Below are 23,223 nucleotides of genomic sequence, written 5' to 3'. Positions count from 1 at the left end.
TTCCTCTCAGGGTTAGCTAATTCCTAAATATAGACACAACATATTTTGCATTGCAAACTAACCAACTCTAGTCCATATTCCTATCCACCTTTCTTCTATAGGAGCCTTACACCCCAAGCTGATAATCCCTTGTACCAGTCCTACTGGATAATTTAACATCCTAGTCACAAGAGCAACATAATCTGAGAACCAAGTGGGAGAGGTGATTAAGCAGAACTAAAAATTGTAGAAGGGCTATACTAAGGAGGATATATAAAAATGTAGAGAAGTAGTAAAAGGGTACAAATTTTGCCTCATCAGAGACACCTATTAAAAACAGATTACTAGGGTCTATTCCACATTTACTCAACCAGGATGATTCTGGTTGACAGGCTGGAAATCTGTTTTTCACAAAGCCATGCTTTTGAGGAGACAATGTTGTAGAATCCTCTGTTTTGAGACCAGGCCTTGAAGTTGGAAAGGTGGCTTGAGTGGAGAACTTTCCTTATTTATGAAATGAGGATAATCCATTTTCCTCACTGGCTAACTGTGAGGATGAAATAAGGAAGTATTTGCAAAACAATACCTATTATAGCTATTATAAGAAAAGCATAGCTTTGATCATAACCAAGTAAAGAAGTAGACAATTTGTCCCTATCCCCACTTAATCATATCTCCAGCCTTGTATAAAAGATGACAATGGAAAGGGAACAGCTTGCAGAGTGCTTGTGGGAGACTAGAAAAGCAGCTGGTTTCCACTTTAGTAGAAGAACACAGAACAGCTGTGAAATTATCAAATGTTTGTATGAAACAAAGCTTTCTTTCTTTTTTTTCTTCCCTAATTAAAAAAACATTGCTCCTTTAAAGTACAAATTGTTTAAAAATTTCCCTCCCTGGACCCATACCTGCTTTAGCTAATCCAAATAATCACCTTTTTAGAAAGAGAAACTCTGGTTCAGTTGGGGAGTTTGTTGGGTAGAATTTGGAGACAAGATTGGGAAATAATGGATTGATGCAAACTTTCTCTAGAGTCGACACAGCATGGAAATTGCTGTCAGCAACTAACAAACTCCTCCCCTTTCAGTTGGTCTGACCAGCCCTGAGGAAGGAAAGGGCAGTGATGTCTTTCCACTTCCACCTCATAACAATTAAACTGTCCATTCTATCTTAACTAACTACCCACAAACCAACATTCCACAGAACAAACCACTCAGATTGGCATCAACACCAGAGGAGTAGTTCTCAAAAAATGGTTTACCAAGGTTGAGTATTACTTGCATATGTGAGAAACAGACTATCTAGTTTCTGCTTGTCTGCAAATATAGGCATAATGTGGAAGTTCCTTTTTTGATAGATTTTTTAAAGCTCTACTTTCCTGCCATGAGCTTTGTTTTGTTTTGTTTTTGTACATGTTTGTGCTACATAATGACTACTTCTATTGTTAGTATTTGGTTCATGTAGTTCCCCTTCCTCTTCCTCTTCTTCCCCTCCCTCCATCTCTTGGTCCCTTTCCCATTTGCAGAAGATCTATCTCCCTATTTCCTTGTAAGCATCTTTTATTTTGCTCTTTAATTTATTTATACTTTGAATCACTTCTCAGCCTTTTGGCTAAGATCAAGTATAATTTATTTATACTTTGAGTTTCTCACATAAGAAAAGCATGCACTGTTTAAGCTTGTGTGTCTGATTTATTTCTTTAACGTTATGATTTCAAGGTGTATTCATTTTCCTACAAATGATTCAAATTTGTAATTATTTATAGCAAAGTAGTATTGCATTGTATATAAATACGTTTTCTTTATCTAATCATCTGCTGATGGACATATAGGCTACTTCCAAGGTTTAGCTATTCTGAGTTTTGCTGCTATAAGGATGGGTATGCATGTTCCCAAGATGGCTTGCTCCCCAAATACAGTGCAGCTTCCCCTTTTCAACAACCCAGATACTTGGTTTGATCTAGATGGATTGTCTTTCAAGTTGATTTTCCATTTCTTCATGTGATTGCTTCCTCCTTTTCAGAGTATCTATTTTTTCAGTGGCTCTTCTCTGAGTATTTCTAATACACCACCATTTCTAATTAACCATGTAGGATCTCCTCCTCCCATAATTCTGATAGTGTAAGAAATTAAATTCCTAATTCTGAGTGAGAAGATTATTGTATTGCTTATGTTGCCATGAGGCTATATGAAAAGCCATCCACACACTGCATCCTGCCTTCCAGAAAGAGTGAGGGATCAGCCAAGCCTGCCTCCAGATTTCTGCTGGGTATGATACTGTCTGGATCCTGGAGCAAGACACTTTTCTTGTCTATTACATGCCCAGGATTCCTCTCTAATGTGTCAGCCTTCAATAAAAGGCCTTGAGATTTAGGCTGTGAACAGTTATCTAATTATCTTACCTACTGGAGAAAAAGGATAGTTCTCTGCATTATAAAAGCAAGTAAAGCTTATTAACAACTGAGGGTTTTTAATCAAAGTCTATTTCAATTAAGAGCAAAAGATCTCATCCACCTGTTTTTGTGTGACTGGTCTAAATATGTATGTATGCTGCTATACTGTTGTATAGTTATTTTTTTTCTCTCATTGAATTTATTGGTACATTTTAGGTACACAGTACAGTTACATTCATTACTGGGATCTTGTGCCTTTACATGCCACGTCTTGGTTCTCATTTTTTCCCCCTTGTCCCTGCCCTCCCTTCACCCCCTCCTCTCCTCCCCATTTACAAACACTTTATTTCCATTTTTTCATTTTCTCATATTTACTTGTCCCTGCTCCCTTCACCCCCTCCTCTCCTCCCCATTTACAAACACTTTATTTCCATTTTTTCATTTTCTCATATTTTTCTTTTTATTTCTTGAAAATGATATATTTGATTACATCACCTTCATAAGAACAATCTCTTTGAGATCCCAGAAGCTCTTATGAGAATGAAGAGATATTAGCACAGAATCTTCTCCAAAATTCTGTGCCTTATAACAGAGGTGTAGGGCAAGAGATAGATGAAATAGCAGCTCTTTAGAGTCCTGTGCATGTATATCTGGCATGTACACCCTAGCAGTGGAAAGTAGCCAGCTGGAATCACATGGCCTCCAGGGCCTCTTCTTCCTCTTTACCCTCAGAAGCACCCATTACCTGAGGTTCAGGCTCAGAATAGGCATCCGTCAGTTTAGTGGGAGCTTTGCCCACGGCCCCTGTTGTACATTCAAATAGGATTTTGTCAATGTCCATTCCAGCTACTTCCATTTCTTCTTGATCATCTGTGCTTTCAAAAGTGTACTCTGATCCCAGACTTTATCATCTCTTTGGACAGCACCCACATGATGTTCTGGATTTCTGGCATCTTTGTGAGACTGCATGGCCTTCGTTGCTCTGCTCTTCTGCAGAGAACTGGCCACCTGCAAGACCAGAGTTTGGTCTTCATCCCCATGAGCACAGAGCTGATGTGCACTGTAGCTGCATAGAGCTTTCTCACAGCCTTTTTCAACCTAATTATCTTCTTGGCCAAAATTGCACAGTCATCCTTCTGCCTCTTGTTGATAGCATCTTTCACAGATTATTTCACTTACTCTTCTTTTTTAATATCTTATTTGCCTGTCAACAACTCTCATTTGTTTTGTTTTGTTTTTGTCTTCAGTGACCATTAACTGACCAACTCTTTCAGCAATATCTTGTGGATTTTTCCAAGCAGCCCCATGGCAAACTAAACTTTTTTGGTTCTCTGGCTCTCACTTCCCTGTGTCTAGGCAGGTCTTGGGAAGCCACCTGGACAAGGGTGACTGATGCTTATCTTCCTTCTCTTTTTCTTTTAGTCTTTCCCCCAGATTGTTTCTTTATCTGAGCACTGTACATGTCTTTTCTTGCACACAGGAGAAAGAAAGAAATATTTAAATCCTAAATCAGAGCCTCAGAAGTTTTAGTACGTACTTAAAAGTTACCCTAAGTGTTTGTATTTCAACTAGAAAAAAGATAGTATCTCTGTAAATACCACTGAAGGGCAAATTTCATCATAGTTTCTCCTTTATTCTCTGCAGGCTTTCTTAGAAAAGCCAAACGCTTACTGGCATCCTAGGAAACGTAGCTCACAACACCTTTATTAGTCATTAATGGCTTAGGCTAACCAACCATCCCAGTTTGATAAAGTTTCAAGGATATAAAAATTTTAATGATAAAAGCGGAAGTGTCTGATAAAATTTTGCAGTCTAGATAAAGTCTTAATGTGTAACTCTTTGAACCATAAGGACTATATATATATAAAGCCTCTATGTATAAAGCATCATTCATAGAAGCCCAGATCAAATATCCATTAGCAATAAAAATAAAGGTATAAAAAGATGAAATTTTGCTTTAATGTTTGTGCCTTTTCTTTCCAGTGCTAGAGGTCGAATCCAAGGCCTCATGCCTACAAGGCTGGTGTTCTACCACAGAAAAACTTCCCTAGCTGTACTTTGCAAATATATTAAAGTTGATTTTTTGGGCTGGGGATTTAGTTCAGTGATGCTGCTGCCTGCCTTGTAAGCACAATGACCCAAGTTCAGTTCCCGGTACCAGAATAAATAAATAAATAAATAAATAAAAATAAAATTGATTTTTTAACTTAACCCCAGCACTAAATCTTTTACATTTTTCCCTTTTCCACAAGTATTCCATACCCACACTACTTCAGCAACTTTTGTTTGCTAAAACTTTCCAGAATCCTTTTACTGGTTTACTTGGAAGACTAATTTAACCTCCATCCTTTTCTTTTTCTTAATTCTCACGTTCCACTTTCATTTCCACCTTTCAGCTTACATTCTTGGAACTGCCTCGGTACTGCCAGAAAAGACAACCTTTGCGTCAGTGAATGTGTGCCAGAGAGAGAGACCGAGTCATCGGAACCTTATTTCCTCTGTGGAGGAAGGAAAATTCCAGGATCATTTATATGCAATATCCTCAATGCTTTAGTTTATGAACTTATTTCTGGCAAAAGTAGCTGGAAGTAGAAGCAAAGAAATGAGAAAATCATAATGGGTGAGATGTGAGATAGAAAACAGATCTATCCAGGTAAGATTCAGCTCAGAGTAGCTAAGTGGAGGATACAAGGTTAACAATGCTCAGTATTAATTCCAGATTACTGGGCAAGGACCAGAGATAAAGGGCAAGGGCATAAAAGAGAATGAAATGTGCTGTTTCATAGCTCTGGATTAAGCAAATACTGGTTTTCCTGCTAACACTCTTCAGCTCACAGCCCTCAACCCCAACAGTGAATCATTCTAAGTCTAGCTACAGTTTGGCGGTCTTTTCCTTCAGCATTTTAAAGTCTCTGTAGCATCCACCACAAAATCTTTTCTTTAGCAAAAGTGTTCAAAAACACAATCTTAGGCTTTTCTTGAAAGAGAAAATTTAAACTATGTAGGCTCTGTTGTGTTACCAAATACCTGTGGATTTCAAAGAAGAACACCTTGGGTTATGGAAGCAGTGGCACTTTCAGCAAAAGACTCAGGAGGAATCTTCAGTTCTTTCATTCAGAACTTTGGCATTTAAGCCTCATCATCCATATTTTGAATGCCATGAAATTGGCATCATTTTCTTCACCTACAAAAATTATTTCTTCCATTCGATGCAAATGATCAAAGCACCTGAAAGACAAGGAAGGAATTCACTGCAGGCAGGGATATCTATTTCTATTTATAAGATTCTGAATTCTGCAGAATGACTGAAAAAATGTTCATGCTTCGGTTTCATTGACTCAGCTTTTCCATTGAGAGCAAACACCAGGCCAAGGATTTAGCTCAGTGGTTCTGCTGCCCGTCTTGCAAGTGCAAGGACCCGAGTTTGATCCCCAGTACCACAAAAAAAAAAGAGCAAATGCCATTGTTTATGATTTTTGCCCTTTCTCAGTGCAGGATGCTGCTTTTTATCTCATTACTTCTGATTCTATAAGGAATGTTTGTATTTGTTGAACCGCTATGTAGACTGGATATGTTTGTATGTGTTTCATCTTCACATTATAGACATTTTTGTATTATCTTCAGAACCATAATTTTCTCAATAATACTATAATGAAAATGTCCTGGAATGTGTTTTCATTTTGGGTTTTGTTACTTTTCAATTGCTATTGGAACAAATTGTCACCAACATAATGATTAAAACAACACAAATGTGCAAACATGGTTGTGGGGGTCAGAAGTCTCAGGTAAAATCATCAGAGTGTGAGCAGGGTTACAGTATTTGTGGGGGCTATTTGATTGTTTCCTTGCTTTTGGAGGTCAAATGCTGTCCTTAGCACAAAGTCTATTCCCCATTTTCAAAGTCAGTAGCACAACATCTTCAGATCTCCATTTGATTCTGCCCTTCTGCCTTTTTCCATATTTAAAGAGCCCTTGTGATTATTGGGTCCTGGATAATCCAGGGAAATCTTATTATCCTAAAGCCAGCTGATAAGCAACCTTAATTTCATCTGCAGCTTTATTTCTCCCTTGCTGTTGTAGTTAGGTTTTTGGCGAGGGAATACACTTGATGTAGGGACATATAATTTATTGGAGTATTTTATGATAATCACTCAAAAAGTCAGTACAAGGAAGTGCAAGAGATTAATCACATACTAGAGGCCCGAAGAATCCAGCCAAGGGTCTAGATCCCACAACAATGTCCCACACAATTCCAGCTAAAGGCTTAGAGTCCAAGGCAATGTCCTCCACAAGTCTAGCCAGTGGCCTAAGGCTCACAGCAATGTCTCACCTTTGTGTGTATTGAGAATCTGCAACTGGAAGGCCCAAAGGCCAGTGGTGGAAGCCAGAAAACCTATGCTGGTGAAATAAGGGATTGTGCCAACAGGCTGAGGGATCTACTTTGGAGGCAGGAAGTGATGCTTATGGTGAAGATCATACCTTCCCTGACAAGAAGAGCAGCTATTCCCAGTGACAGTGAGGCCCCTGAACTCCTCCTCTGACAAGAATGGCAAAGTTCACATCAGGAAAACAATCCACAGCAAGCTTCTAGAAAATCAACAGCTCACGATCTTCCCCTCTAGTCCTTTTTAATGGCTCTTGGTAACAATCCTCAGGTAGGTCTTCCATGCTAAACTATGCTAATTTAGTTCAGCAGGACTTTACAAGTTGACCATTAGTAAATTTACCATGCTTGCCATGTCACAATGTGGCCCCATGTACTGAGAATTAAAACATGGACATCTTTAAGGGGGCATTATTCATATACCATAGGGTTCAAACTATGTGTAATTGGTATTCCTCATCCATTTCCAACTTTCAAGGTTTCTGAGCTTTATCTTCTGTCAACAGAAACTCAAAGTCACCAGAAACTGCAAGTCATCAAGGATAGTCTGCAGCTATCCTTGGGCAAATGCTGTCTTTAATCCTTGCCTACTTCTTAATTTTCCCACATTCATTTTAATTTTGATCTTAATAGGTACCTTAATTTCCTTGCTATGAGAGAAACATTGATATATGTTGTATATGTTTTAATAAATCTTAAATTGTTTTCATTGACTGGGATATTTTAATAATAAATATTCAGTTGTGCTGTAAGACCTAAAGTCTCACTTCCACTCCACGGAGCGTGAACAGCCAAAAGGCCTCCACGAGGCTGGGCCCTAACACCCAGCGAGGCTCCGGGAACACGACGGAGAACCGAGAAACCCAGGAAGGAACACAACAGCCTAGATGGTAAAAGACCTTTATTAGTCTGGCCAGACGGCACTCCGGAGCCAGGTGGCTCAGAGAGGCAACTGCTCAGGGGCTGAGGTACTTTTTATAAGGTTTTTCTAAACAAAGAGTCAGGGAATTCACAGAACAAGACTGCAAACACATTGCTTATCTTATGCAGGAAATGTTCTAGGGTCACCTTTTGTCAAACCATTTGCCCCTGGGTGGGCTGTTAACCAAGGTAGCAATTAGCATATGAAGAAGCACAGTCTGGCCTATTAGCATGGAGTCACTTTAGCCTATTCAAGTCTTACAGTGCCAGAGATACTATAGTTGCTTTTAGAAAATAAAAGCTTGTTCTAATAATAATTTATCTCTATTCCTTGTGAGTGTATTATTAAAACTGCAAACTCAACCAAGTAGCTACTCTTTTTCTCCTCATCAGTGTGCATCGGGCTTGCAAGTCCAGAATATTGAAAGTGACTTAACCAGGCATAGAAGGTCTGCAGTATACAGTGAACCAAAGAGAAGTGGTGCCATTCTCCAACCCTCCATGTTGTGTACTTCCCACTCTTTTCTTAGCCTCCTTTTCATGCTATGTGTGAAAAGTGACTGGTTTATAATCACAAGGGAAAGTGTCAACATGAATATTTAGTTTTATGATTTATTTTAACTACAATTATGCATAAATATGTTGATATATGTTGTCTAATATATTGTATTTGAATCCCCATGGGTTATTTAGGTATTTTCTGGAGAGTGTTCTGTTATCATTGTTGTAGATAAGTTCTTGTTGCTAAGGCTACCCAAAATGGTCTCTCTCTCTTGTGTGTGTATGTGTTTGTGTGTGTGTGTTCTGGTTATCCTTCTTTTAAGAACCATAGAAGTCTGTATGTCATGTTGTCTGACCTGTTTTCAGGTGTGGCTCATGTAGAATGTGACCTACTAAGAAAGCATGCATAGCTACTGGGGAGGGGTCTTGTACATAAATGTATCATTTTACTTGCAAATCCTTATGAATCTGATTTTTGTTTTGTTTGTTCTCAAGCTTTAAGAGAAAGAGGTGAATCCTCACAAAGTACAGTAGAAGTTATTCCTAGAATAAATTCTTACATATGTCCAGTGATCAGTATAAAATTTGATCTGATGCCTTCAATATCATTAGCCCTTGAACAGTGATTTCAAATGTTCCTCTTTGTAATCTTGAAGTAGTACAAAAATATTTTCCATCCTTTAGGCAAAAAGTTTATATCATGAGAAAGTATATAATAGATAAGTGTGTATTATATATTCAGTAATTTTATGTATTCTATTAGTTCTGTTTCTATTGTTTCTCTACAGAGAATATTAATACTATACACATGCATACATATAATTGATACATAACTTACTTAAAATGTGTAAAAGAAATTAGATGAATTTACTTTCAAGAGAGGCTTACAGCACTGTGTTGACATTTAAAGAAATGTGTGGTATATTAGTGGAGTGTGGCGGCACAACCCTATAAGAAGGCTGAGATGGGAGGATCATGAGTTTAGAGTCTGCCTGTGCTACGTTGATAGTTCAAGGTCAGCCTGAACTACACAGCAGGACCTTGTCTCAAAACAAAACAAAACAAAAAAATTCAGCTTAACAAAATACTTCATTATTTACACTAAATAAAGATTTTGCTATTCTTGCTCAAAATACAGCCATGTTATGAATGGAACTCTGGCTTGCAGACAGTCTGCCTGCCTATTTGAATCCTGGTTTCACCATTTACTAGTTCTGTGACCTTGGGTAAATAACTTTGCTGCTCCACCACTTATGATCTACAAAATGAGGACTTTTACCCCTATGCCAGATGACATAGTGAAGATTATAAATGAGTTAACTATGCAATGCTTTGAACAGTACCTGGCATATAACAAGGGTAACATACAATTTTTATTTTCTTAATTTTGACTGAGCTTATTTGTTTAGTTCATATCCAGGTGATAATTTTTATTTTTCAGCTATATTTATTAATTTGTCTGATTCTCAGTAGGAAGAACATCATAATCCCATAGGGTATGGAAAAATTTGCCAGAGATATCTGGAAGAATGATTTCTAATCATTGTTTCTCTGATGTGAGAAACTGAAAATGTAAATAGGGGCCAAAATATATAATACATATTGTAAAATAGGAAGAAAATGTTCAAATTAAAAAGGGAACTGGGGAGAGGGGAAAAGGAAAACACAGAAATGAAAGAAAATGGAAGCAAAACTTTTGTAAATGCAGGGAAGAGGGGTTGAAGGGAGGGTTGGGGAATGGGAAAAAATCAATATGTATCATGTACAAGTACAAATTCCATATGATGAAAGTGATCAATATGTACATATAAATTGTACCAATAAACTTAAGTAAAAATAGTATAATTTCTAAAGAGAGGGTAAATAACATCTTGTATTTTATGAGATGGACAAGAGGATCCTGATTCATGAGTCATATGAAAATATCCTCAAAAATGCAAATGTATTTTCACCAGCTGCCTCAAAGGTAAAAGGCAAAGTTAGGAAATCTGATATGTTATTCTTATTTTTTCCTATAGAATTTCAATCTGTGAAGCAAAGGAAGATCTGTGTTTTCATTTTCTTTTTCTATTTTCTATGGTTCTTGGAGTTTGTTAGAGTATCTGGTTCTTTAGTGAAAAGGAGTAGGGGAGAGCTTGGGCCTTCTATTTACTTCATAACTTTTTGATGTTTTAAAATTTTGAATAAGTATTGCAAAAATTTATCAATGTAAAATACTTTTACTATCATTATGATGGCCAACGGTGGGAGTAAATTGTCATAAATTTAAAAGAGGGTTAGAAGAGAAGGCTAATTCTCACATGAACTCATTTTGTTTATTTGTTTTGTTTTGTTTTGGAACCAGGGATTGAACTCGGGACCTTGTGCTTTCAAGGCAGGCGTTGGAACCACTGAGCTAAATCCCTGACATTTCTCACATGAACTCTTAAAGAGTTATTTTTTATTTTCAATTTTTGAAGTAAAGTTTGTGTTAATTCTCAGAAATTAGTAAGACTTTATTTGGAGCATACCTAAAATATCATCAGGTATACCTCCCACTTTATTTTTATATGGGAAATGTAAATTAAGGTTTTATATAATTAATCTCAACCTAGACTTCTTGCTGCAGAGAATACATCAAGGTTCTAGAAAGTGAAAGTGGGCTGCCTGATGGAAGAACTTACTCATCTATTTTTATTTAATTTTTTCTAGCAATTATAATTAAATAACTGAAACCACATATGACATAATTGATTCCTTAATAAATACTCATATTGTTTTCATATTGTTCAATGTGATATTGAATTATATCCCAATGTTTCATCCTGTGGGAGTCTCTGAAGAGGAGAAACTAGGAGTCCCCCATAATGACCCTCTGCTTCTCTCTGGGTCCTTGTACTCACTCTGGTGAAGAATGAAGGAGTGGGGGTGTTAGCAGAAAGTAGGGGAGTCAAGACTGATCTGGGGCAAAGCAAAAGTTTATTTAAAGCATGGCAAATTCAGAGAAAGCAGAAGAGAAGCTATCTTACCAGCAGGGTGGTGCTACAAGATAGGGGCACCCATTCCAGATGCCCAATGAGTTTGAGCTGTACCCATATTTATAAACTGCTGATCGGTGTGGGTTAAATCAATCAGGGTCTTGACTTTTTTTTTCTGGGAAGAGGAACAAGATCAGTTGGGGATTTCTTAAGCATGCAGTGAGTTTGAGTAACATTTTCATAAAGATATAGTAGGACACATTTTTTTAAAGCACATGATACACACATAAGCATGTAATGCTTTTGCAACCATCAGCCATAGATAAACATGTGATAATGTTGGCCACAGATAAATGTAATGATTTTACCATTGTCAGCCATCTGGAGCTTACCCTGGGTTTTTTGTTTATGTTCCTCTAATCTGTCCCTATACCAATTAAATTATAAAGTAGAGTAGTGATGTTTTAATACTTTAAAAACAATTGTTGACTTGTTGAAAGACAAATCTATATTCTTTTGTGTTGGTAGATTATAGAGGGTTAAAGTAACTATTATGTCTACTGTTACTGTCTTAATTTCTTTTTCCTGGGACAAAGCATCCAGTACCCACAAATTAAAGGAGGAAAGGTTTATTTTGGCTCACAATTTGTAGAGGTTTCAATCCATAGTTGGCTAACTCCAAGATAGAGCAGCATGGCAGAGGGGCACGGAAGAAGAGAGAGAGTTTATGGGAAGGCAGGCAGGAAGCAGCAAGATTTCTTTCTTCTTTTTCTTTTTATTCCATCCAGTCTCCAAGCCCACTTGTTGGTGCTACCCATACCCAGTGTAGGTCTTCCCTCTTCAGTATGTCTATCATATACACCCAGCATTATGCTAAACCAGTCCATGGACTAATCCAGTATTATACACCATTATTTAGTCATTCCCAAAAGCCCTAACTATGAGACTTTGGTGAGACATATAGATATATAAGCCATAACACTTACTCTGTGCTATACACTTGATAGGCATTCTGTCTCATAAACCTTAGCATCCCTTTAAGGTTGATACCACCATCTGCATTTCAGGGATGAAGAAACTGTTTAAAGAAGGTAACCAACTTGTCCTATGTCACTCTGCTTGGACATAAGCAAGCCAGAATGAAAACTAGGTCTGTTACTTACTAAGTCTTTTTGTTTGTTTGTTTTTGGTACCGGTTGAACTCAGGTGCTTACACTTGCAAGGCAGTCCACCAAACCACTGAGCTAAATCCCCGGCCCTTTTCTTTTTAAAAGTTTATAAAACATAATTTTTCTAACTTTATATGCTACTTTGTGGTTTATTAAATAAATATATATTTATTAAATATATATTTCATATCTTCATTTAGTCATCTTTCTCCTGAGCATTATAGCACTGGATTATTATTTAAGTGTTAAATGGGAATATTACTCATGCAGAATAGAAAAAAAATACTACTTTCTTGATAGTCATAAAAATCAAGCCCAAGCAAACTTAAGAACCTTTCTGTCCCTCCCAGAGGTGGTGAAAGAGGCATCATAATAGCTCACCCAATATGTTATCTTGGCCTGGCCAGACAGATTGAGAAACACTTTCCTATTCTCTGTCCTAGTACAGGCCCTAATGTCCAGAGCAAAAGATGTGGGATGGAGACCAGAGGCTCTGTGGATGTTACTGCTCTCCAAGGGACTCTGATTTCTCCCAGGTGTTTAGCACTTGGGTGTGTCTGACCTTATGGGAAGAGCTACCAGCAACATGTCCTGGTTGACCCTGCTGTACTGCATTCACAGGAAATTTGTTCTTTTGTAACCTCTTCCCCAGAACAAATCTCATCCTCCACTATAGGCCAGTATGATGGGGGAGGGTGAGGAACGGACATTGAAAGGAGGAGGTATGTTGGAAATGTTGGGAAAGCCCTTTGTCTAAAACTGTTTGGTGACGTTAAAATCAGCACCCAAATCCCTGAGTAGGGAGGGACAAGGATGTGTCCTCAGAGATAGTAAACTGTAGAGATGCAATCAGTGACCACACTGTACCTTAGTTGGTGGCTGGCCAGAAATATTTGCTCTGAGATATTTTCTGGTCCATTCTAGAATTTATTGTTTAAGAGATCTCTTCCCTCTTCTTCATTTTATTCATGTGTTCCATTTAACTGCTGATACCCTCAGATACTGTAGGTTTTCATATTAATTTTAAAACAAAAGGCAATGATTGTTACTTATTTAAGTATATGGACCAAACCTGTCATAAGAAGTGCAGTATAACATATATATCTTTATATATATATGTCACAGAATTTTCTATTGGCAAATAGACTCATATTGAGAGCCTTTCATAGTGGGGCACTGGGCAGAACTGAAGTTGATCAACACTTCCTGAGGAATGTTGAAGAAGGAAGCCAATTGTATTTTTGGAGACCTTGCCAGAAACAACTGTAGGAAGTGCTGCTGAAAAATTACAAAGAACGGAATAAGCCTACCAGAAATTATGGAAAACAGGATGTCAGAGTAAGCGTACCATAGTTATTGATACAAATTGAATTAATTGATGACTGGTTACTAAAAATATGGTGTTAAACTATAGCTTTAAATCCACATAAATAAATCCAGATATCCATTATAGCTACCTGCAAAAATGCAGGGTTTGTTTTCATTTTGTATTTATCTTCTTTATTTGTAATTACTCAAAAAAAGCAGAAAGCAAAAGTGAGATTATTTGTTTTTCTTCTCTGTAAGTCTATTCAAACAACATTCTCAAGTTCTTTACTTTTATAACTTATGGTTCTTATTACCATTCTATTTATTTTCATAGCCTTTACTTATTTAATTTTTTAAAAATTAATTTTGTTGGTACATTTTGGATACACGTAATGATCACATTCATCAAAGAGAATCTGTACCTGCACATGATAATTCTTTTTTCCCCCATTCTCCTTCCTTCCCTTTGACCCCTTTTCCTCTAGTTATTTAAAAAAGCTTTGTTTCCATTTTTCTTTTCTCTTCCCTTCCTCCTCCCCCTCCCTTGTTCTTTCCACTTGAACATTTTCTTCCTATATCCAAATGTCTATTGTACATTTTTGTCCTTATTTAAATGAAGATGTTTTTGTTTAGTTCAGTTTGTTTAGTTTTGCTTAGTAGAAAACAGCTAATTCTATGTTTATGAGTTTGCCTCTTCCTTTGGGTTTTCATTTTTTAATTTTTCTCAAAAGTTGCTGAATAAATAACATGAATACTGATTTGGGAATCAGGTATGCCTGAGCTCAAATTCACTATTCTGCAACTTACTGAGATAGGACATATGGTATGTGGGCCTCCAAATAATCCAAATAAGGGAAATAATCCAAATAAGGGAAAAATTTTAACTTCCAGCCTGCAGCCTATCCCAAACACCAAGTTCATGTTCTCTGAAATCAAGAATGAATTCTAGGAACAATGGAAGTTAAGGCTAGGGAATATTTATTGAGGAAAAGATAGCTCCTGCCTGAGAGGGATAGGAGGGAACACCCAGAAACTAGGTTCCTCAAGACCCCATTTCTCAGAGGGTTTTTGTGGAGCAAAGCCATGGTACAGAGTGGGGCAAAACTATAGTCAACTAATAAGATACAATGGAAAATCATGAGATAAGACAAAACTAGGATCAACCAATATGATTACAAGTATAGTCACTTGGGTAATATTGATTAAATGGGGATCAAATGGGGAAGCTATCTGTGTATGAAGCATGTATGGACTTAACAAGGATTTCTTTTTTTAAAAATTGAGTTTATTAGTACACTTTAGGTGTACAGTACAGTTACATTCATTACTAGGATCTTGTACCTTTACATGACAGGTCTTGGTTCTCATTTTTTTCCCCCTTGTCCCTGCTCTCCTTTCACCCTCTCCTCCTCTCCCCATTTACAAACACTTTATTTCCATTTTTACATTTTCTCATATTTTTTTCCCCTTATTACCTTTCGCCTACCCTTCCCACTTTCCCTACACCTTTAGCACTTTTATTCCTATTTCACGTTGTCAGTTATCTCATTAGGATCTTATGTACTATTATAGTTTTTCACACCAGAAAAACTATTTGGTATTTACATATGTGTGACATATTTATTTCACTTAGGAGTATATCTTCAATATTTCCTATGAGTGAATCTAATTTATCATTCTTTATGGCTGAATAGTATTCCACTGTATAGAAAAAATTACATCTTTATCCAGTTTCCAACTGATGGGCATATGGCCTGTTTCCACATATTAGCTATTGCGAACTGTGCCACTATAAACATAGGTGTGCATATATCTTTTGAAAAGATACCCAGAGGAGGGATGGATGGGTCAAATGGAACCTCTAGTCCCAGCTCTTTGACATCTCTCCATATTGATTTCCATAGTGGTTGCACCAGTCTGCACTCCCACCAACAACTGGAGAAGGGTTCCTTTCTCCTCACAGCCCCGCCAACACTTGTTATTGTGTGATTTCTTCATAGCAGCCATTCTTTGTGGGGTGAGGTGGAATCTCAGTGTTGTTTTCATCTGCATCTCTCGAATGACCAGTGATGTGGAAGATTTTTTCATATATTTACTTGCTGCTTTGACTTCTTTGTCTGAGAAATGTCTGTTCATTTCAGATGCCCATTTTTGAATTGGGTCTTTATATTTGGGGGGGGGTTGGTTGTTTTGAGTTCTTTATATATTCTAGATAGTAGTCCTTTGCCTGAGGAACAGCTGGTAAATTTTTTTTCCCACATTGTAGGTTGTCTCTTAGTTCTGTTAATGGTCTCTTTTGAACTACAGAAGCTTTTTAATAAGATGAGATCCCAGTTGTTGATTCTTTCTGCTAGTTCCCATGCTACTGAGGATTTGTTCATAAAGTCTTTTCCTATGCCAATGTCTTCAAGAGTTCTGCCTAACTTATCTTCTAGCAAGTTTAGTGTTTCTGTATTAATATTTAGATCTTTAATCCACTTGGATTTTAATTTAGTTCATGGTAAAAGATAAGGGTCTAGTTTTAATCTTTGGCAGATTGAGATCACTTTTTCCAACACCAGTTATTAAACAGGCTATCTTTCCTCCAGTGAGGATGGTCAGCTCCTTTTTCAGAGGTGAGGTAGCTGAGTACATCTGGAGTTGTTTTTGTGTCTTCCAATCTGTTCCACTGATCCTCAGGCCTGTTTCTTTGCCAGTGTCATGCTGTTTTTATCACAGTGTCTTTGTAGTATAGTTTCAAATTGGGAATTGTTATACCCACTGCCATGTGTCTGTTGCCTAGGATGGCTTTTGCTATTCTAGGTCTCTTATGGTTGCAAATGAATTTTTGGATTCTTTTTTCTAGTTATGTGAAATATAGTGTTGGAATTTCAATTGGCATTGCATTGAATCTGTATAGCAGTTTTGGTAGTATAGCCATTTTCACCATACCCAGGAGCAGGGGATATCTGTTCATTTTCTTATATACTCTTCGATCTCTTTTTTCAGAGTGCAGTAGTTTTCTGTGTAGAGGTCTTTTGCTTCTTTTGTTAGATTGATTCCCAGCTACTTCATTTTTGGGGGTGCTATTGTGAAAGGAATTGTTTCCCTAATTTCTTTCTCAGTGAGTCTGTTATTTGTGTACAAGAAAGCTATTGATTTTTGGGTGTTCACCTTGTATCCAGCTACTCTGCAAAAAGTGTCAATTAAGTCGAGAAATCTTTTGGTGGAGTTTTTGGATCTTCAATGTAGAGTATCATATCATCAGCAAGAAATTACAATTTAATTTCTTCCTTTGCCATCTTTCTCTTGTCTACTTGCTATGGCTAATGTTTCTAGAACTATATTGAAGAGGAGTGGTGATAGTGGATATCCTTGTCTTGTTCCTGATTTTAACATGAAAGTTTTCAGTTTTGGGCCATTTACTATGATGTTGGCTGTTGGTTTTTCATAGATAGCCTTTATTAAGTTGAGGTATAGACCATCTATTCCAATTTTTTGCAGGGTTTTTATCATGAATGGCTGTTGAATTTTGTCAAATGCCTTTTCTGCATCTATCAAGTGGATCATATGGTTTTTGTCCTTGACTCTGTTAATATAGTGTATTACATTTATTGTCTTATGTATGCTGAACCATCCTTGCATCCCTGGAATAAATCCAACTTGGTCAGCATGTATAATCTTCTAGATGATCCTCTGTATTCTGTTTGCTAGTATCTTACTAAGGAGTTTTCCATCTATGTTCAATAAGGAGATTGGCCTGTAGTTCTCTTTTTTAGTTCCGTCTTTCACTGGTTTGGGAATCAAAGTGATACTTGCTTCCAGGAATGAATTCGGAAGTACTGCTTCCCTTTCAATTTCATTGAAAAGTTTGAAGAGTAATAGCAGTAGTTCTCTAAATTTCTTGTAAAATTCATCAGTGAATCCATCAGGGCCTGCGCTTTTCTTTGTTGGTAAATTTTTAATTACGTTTTCAACTTCACTGATTGTAATTGGGGTATTTGAAATGTTTTTATCTTCTCTGTTCAACTTTGGTAACTCATAAGTATCTAGAAATCTGTCCATTTCTTCTGGGGTTTCCATTTTATTAGAGTACAGGTTCTCAAAGTAGGTATTGACTATCCTCTGGATTTCTGTTGGATCTGTTGTGACTTCACCTTTTTCATTCCTATTTGTATGGATCTGACACTTTTCTTTCCTTTTTTTTTTTTTGATAAGGTTAGCTAAGGATTTATCAATTTTATTTATTCTTTCAAAAGAGCAACTCTTTGATTCATTTATTTTTTGTATCATTGACATTGCTTTCTGGTCTAATCTTTGCAATTTCCTCTCTTGTTCGAGCTTTGGGTTTTTCTTGCTCTTGTTTTTCTATGAGTGTGAGCTTCACCATTAGGTTATTTATTTGAGCTTGCTCTGTTTTCCTAGTGTGGGCATTCAGTGCTGTAAATTTTCCTCGTAGAGCTGTTTTCATTGTGTCCCATAGATTCCTTTATGTTGTATTGGCATTTTTGTTTATTTGTAAAAGCTGTCTGATTTTTTTAATTTCCTCTGTGATCCAGTGATTGTTCAGGAGAGTGTTGTTCAATTTCCATGTGTTTGTGAAGTTCCTACAGTTTCTTATGCTATTGATCTCCAGCTTAATTGCACTGTGTTCTGATAATATACAGGGAATAATTTTGATTCTTTTGCATTTATTCAAACATGTTCTGTGAGCTTGTTTGTGGTCCATCTTGGAAAATGACCATGTGCAGCTGAAAAGAATGTATATTCTGATTTTGTGGGGTGGAACACTCTATAGATGTCTAAGTCCGTGCGTTCAAAAGCTTGGTTCAGTTCTAGTATTTCGTTGTTGATATTTTGCCTAGATGATCTGTCTATTTGTGATAGTGGGGTATTTAGATCCCCCACTACAATTGTATTAGTGCTTATTCGGTTTTTCATGTTACTTAATATTTGTTTTATATAGTTGGGGGCATTAATATTTGGTGCATATATGTTTATGATTTTCATCTCTTCCTCTTGAATTGTTCCATTTACAAGGATGTAGTGGCCTTCCTTGTCTCTTTTAATCAGTATTGGTTTGAAATTTAGTTTGTCTGTGAAGAACATTGCTACCCCTGCTTTTTTCTGGGCTTCTGTTGCATGGAGAATTGTTTTCTATCCTTTCACTTTCAGTCTATGGGCTTCTTTTTGCATTAGGTGTGTTTCTTGTATACAGTATATTGTTGGATTTTGCTTCTTAATCCATTCTGCCCTTCTGTTTCTCTTGATTGGTGAATTGAGGCCATTGACACTGATGGTTATAACTGATATTTACTAACTTATTATTGTCATACTATTGTCCTTGTGTTGACTCTTTTTATTTTTTTGCCCTTTCCTTTTAGTTTCTTGCTTTGCCTATTTTATTTGCCCTGTTGAACCTCATGATGGTGTGATCTTCATTGTCTTTTTCTAGGATATTGTTTACAATTCCATGTAGTGCTGGTTTGGTATTCATGAAGTTTCTCAGGTGTTCTTTGTCATGGAAATATCTTATTTCCCCATCCATTTTGAAAGAGAGTTTTGCAGGATACATTAGTCTAGGTTGAAGGTTGTTTTCTTTTAGGTCTTGAAAAATCTCACTCCAAGCTCTCATTGACCTGAGTGTTTTTGTTAAAAAGTCTGCTGTTATTCTGATGGGCTTTCCTTTGCATGTGATTTGTTTCTTTCTCTTACTACTTGTAGTATTTTGTTCTTCTGTTGGGTTTCTGAGATCTTGATTATTATATGTCTAGGTGTAGATTTTTTTTTTATTGCTGCTAGTTGGACTCCTATATGCCTCACTTATCTGTATGTCAAATTCTTCCCCTCTGTTTGGGAAGTTTTCTGTCGTTAATTCTGTGAACAGCTTTTTTAAGTCATTTGCATTTTCTCCTGTACTTCATGGATTCCTGTCAATATTATATTATTCTTCTTTGCATCATCTAGGAGTTGTTGGATAGACTTCTCATGATCCCTTACTCTTTTTAAGAGACCTCTCTTTTCATGATCACTGATTGCAATAGTATCTTCTATACCTGAGATTCTATCTTCGCATTCTTTTATTCTGCTGTGAATACTTTCAATAGAGGTTTTAATCTCCTGGATATCTCTTTGAATCTATTTTATGGATTCCATTTCTTTTCTATGTTGGACATTCAATGTTTCCATTTCTTTCTTATGCTGATTCTTCATGGCTTCTATCTTGGTCCTGAGCTCATCTGCTGTTTTGTCATTTTCTGTTCTAGAGTCTCGAATCATGACTTTCATTTTGCTCACCATCTCTATGGTTATCTGGGAAATTATTTCTGTTTTGATTTTTTCTAGAGCCTGATTAATCTGTTTTGTTACTTCCTGTGCTGTGAGTTCAGAGTGTCCTGGTGGTTCACTATCAGACTTTTCATTCTACTTTGCCCTACTGTTTGCCATTGGTGAACTGGAAGTCTGTCTTTGTGTCTTGCTTAAGTGTTTTCTCATTTTTATTTTTGTTGTTGGGTTGTTCTTGAATTAATTTCTGGGTTATTAAATCTTCCTGATATAGCTGCACTTTAGCTTTTGAGTCTCTAATGACTCATAGACATTCTCATTTTCATAATATTGGAGAAAACAACTCATTAAATCAATCACGATCCTTTATCAAAGTTGATACAATCAGCAACACAATAGGATCAAGCACAAATTGCAAATGGACCACTTGTGGTAGTCATTAATTTATCACCTTTTTTTCATTTTCATTGATTTCATTGGTACAATCTAGGTATACAGTACAGTTACATTCATTATGGGATCCTGTACCTTTACATAATAGGTCTTGATTCTCATTTTTTTCCCTTGTCCCTGTCCTCCCTTCACCCCCTCCTTCAATCCCCACTTAAAAACACTTTATTTCCATTTTTTAATTTTCTCATATTTTTTCCTCTCCCTTATTACCATTCCACCATCCTTCCCACTTTCCCTACACCTTTAGCCCTTTACTTCCTATTTCACATTATTCATTATCTCATTAGGATCCTGTGTACTATTATAGTTTTTCACACCAGAGAAGCTATTCAGTATTTCAGTTAAAGAAATCTCTGTATGAACATTAAAAATAGGAAATCCTAAAATAAAATTAAAAGGAATGTAAAAGAGAAAAGGCAATGATGTAAAATTAAAATAATCCTTAATTCTGAAGATGAAAATGATCCCTGAATGTATTTAGATTGCTTCTCGCTCTTGTAGTCTTATCTTATTCTTTTTTTCATTATTTAGAGAATACTTTATTAGTTTCTGTAATCAAACCCATGTAGATATGACCTCACATGTTTAAAACAGTGCCTCTGTACAAATGAAAAAAAAAATTAACATTTCTAGACCAATATGGCTGTTAATTTCTGTACAATGCCAACTCAACACAGTAAATTTGGATCTTTTTCCAAAGTTGACAGGACAGTTAAAGTTTCCAAAAATTCAAATAATATATACATATGTATGTATAATTTATATGTATTATATGATTTATATGTATATATATTTATATTTATATAAAAAGACCAATAATAGCAGTATGTTATGGATCAATAGCAGCAACAGCTTTTCCAGGTTCCACAGTCATCTGAACAAAATTATAGACATTCAGCACAACCCATTAAAAAAAAAAAACCAAAAAACAAAGAAAAGAATAATATCCAGAAAACAGCAAATTTCTGTTGCTGTTGTGGTACCTGGCACCATTTTTGTTTTTTCAGCATCTAAATCATCATCTGGAAAGAGAACATTCTATAGTAACATCATTAAAAATAGCTCTGACAAAGCATGGTCACTACTACGTATCATAAAGTAGGTACAAGATATTTTACATTCAGAGAGGTATGATACAGTACTGTCCTACATCTATAATACTAGAATCACTTTTGGTTTTAAATTTACTTTGTCTGCAAATAAGATTGCTACCCCTGCTTTTTTCTGAGCTCCTGTCACATGGAAAATTGTTTTCCATCCTTTCACTTTCAGTCTATGGGCTTCTTTTTGCACTTGGTGTGTTTCTTGTATTCAACATATTGTTGGATTTTGCTTCTTATTCCATTTTGCCAGTCTATTTCTCTGGATTGGTGACTTCAGGCCATTGACATTGATGGTTATAACTAATATTTACTGACTTATTATTGTCCTTTTGTTGACTCTTTTTACTTTTTCACCTTCTCCTTTTAGTTTCTTTCCTTGTCTATTTGATTTGCTCTGCTGGGCTTCATGGTGTTATTGCCTTCATTGTCTTTTTCTAGGATCTCATTTAGAATTGCTCATAGTGCTGTTTTGGTATTCATGTAGTTTCTCAGGTGTTCTTTGTTGTGGAAGTATCTTATTTCCCCATCCATTTTGAAAGAGAGTTTTGTAGGATACATTAGTCTAGGTTGAAGGTTGTTTTCTTTTAGGTCTTGAAAAATCTCACTCCAAGCTCTCGTTGACCTGAGTGTTTTTGTTAAAAAGTCTGCTGTTATTCTGATGGACTTTCCTTTGCATGTGATTTGTTTCTTTTCTCTTACTGCTTGTAGTATTTTGTTCTTCTGTGGGTTTCTGGGATCTTGATTATTCTATGTCTAGGTGTAGATTTTATTTTATTGTGGCTAGTTGGGGTCCTATATGTCTCACTTTTCTGAATGTCAAATTCTTCCCCCCTGTTTGGAAAGTTTTCTGTTATTAATTCTGTGAACAGCATTCTTAAGGCATTTGTATTTTGTCCTGCTACTTCATGCGTTCCTATCAGTCTTATGTTATTCTTCTTTGCATCACCTAGGAGTTGTTGGATCGATTTGTCATGATCCCCTACTGTTTTTAAGAGACCTCTCTTTTCATGGTCACTGAGTGCAATGTTAATGTCTATATCTGAGAGTCTATCTTTGCATTGTTTTATTCTGTTGCCTACACTTTCAATGGAGTGTTTAATCTCCTGGATATCTGTTTGAATATGTTTATGGATTCCATTTCTTTCCTATGTTGGGCATTTATTGTTTTCATTTCTTTCTTATGCTGGGCCTTCATGGCTTCTGTTGTGGTTCTGAGCTCATCTATTTTTTTGTCAGTTTCTGTTCTAGAGTCTCTAAGCATGACTTTCATTTTGCTCATCATCTCTATGGTTATCTGGGAATTTTTTTCTGTTTTTAATTTTTCTAGAGCCTGATTGGTCTGTTTTGTTACTTCCTGTGCTTTGAGTTCAGGGTGTCCTGGTAGTTCACTATCAGCCTCTTCATCCTCATTTGTCCTACTGTTTGCCATTGGTGAACTGGAAGTCTGTCTTTGTGTCTTGCTTAAGTGTTTTCTCATTTTTATTTTTGTTGTCGGGTTTAATGCCTGGGTTATCACCTTCCTGATATAGTTGTGCCCTAGCTTCTGGGTCTCTTAACGACCCACAGACATTCTCATCTTCATAACATCAGAGAAAACAGCTCATCAAATCAACCACCATCCTTTATCCCAACTGATACCACCAGTAACACATTGTGATCAAGCACAATTTGGAAACTGACCACCTGTGGTAGTCACTAGCCTATCACCCTTAAACCATTTGAATTAAATTGAAATCAAGAAGCAGTCCAGAACATGTCTGTAGTGAAAAAACTTTTCAATATAGTATATTTACCA

At 36.4% G+C, this 23,223-nt stretch overlaps 1 pseudogene; it reads right to left on the bottom strand.

Moving 5' to 3' along the window:
- Positions 1-2,919: 2,919 nt before the first annotated feature.
- On the bottom strand, positions 2,920-3,805 carry LOC104873113 (annotated as a pseudogene).
- Positions 3,806-23,223: the final 19,418 nt, after the last annotated feature.

Source organism: Fukomys damarensis, unplaced genomic scaffold (assembly GCF_012274545.1).
Source record: "Fukomys damarensis isolate Sample0158 unplaced genomic scaffold, DMR_v1.0_HiC HiC_scaffold_24, whole genome shotgun sequence".
In the NCBI taxonomy this organism is placed as follows: Eukaryota; Metazoa; Chordata; class Mammalia; order Rodentia; family Bathyergidae; genus Fukomys; species Fukomys damarensis.
Note: the sequence above shows the minus strand (reverse complement) of the source record. Positions and strands in the feature narration are given on the sequence as shown.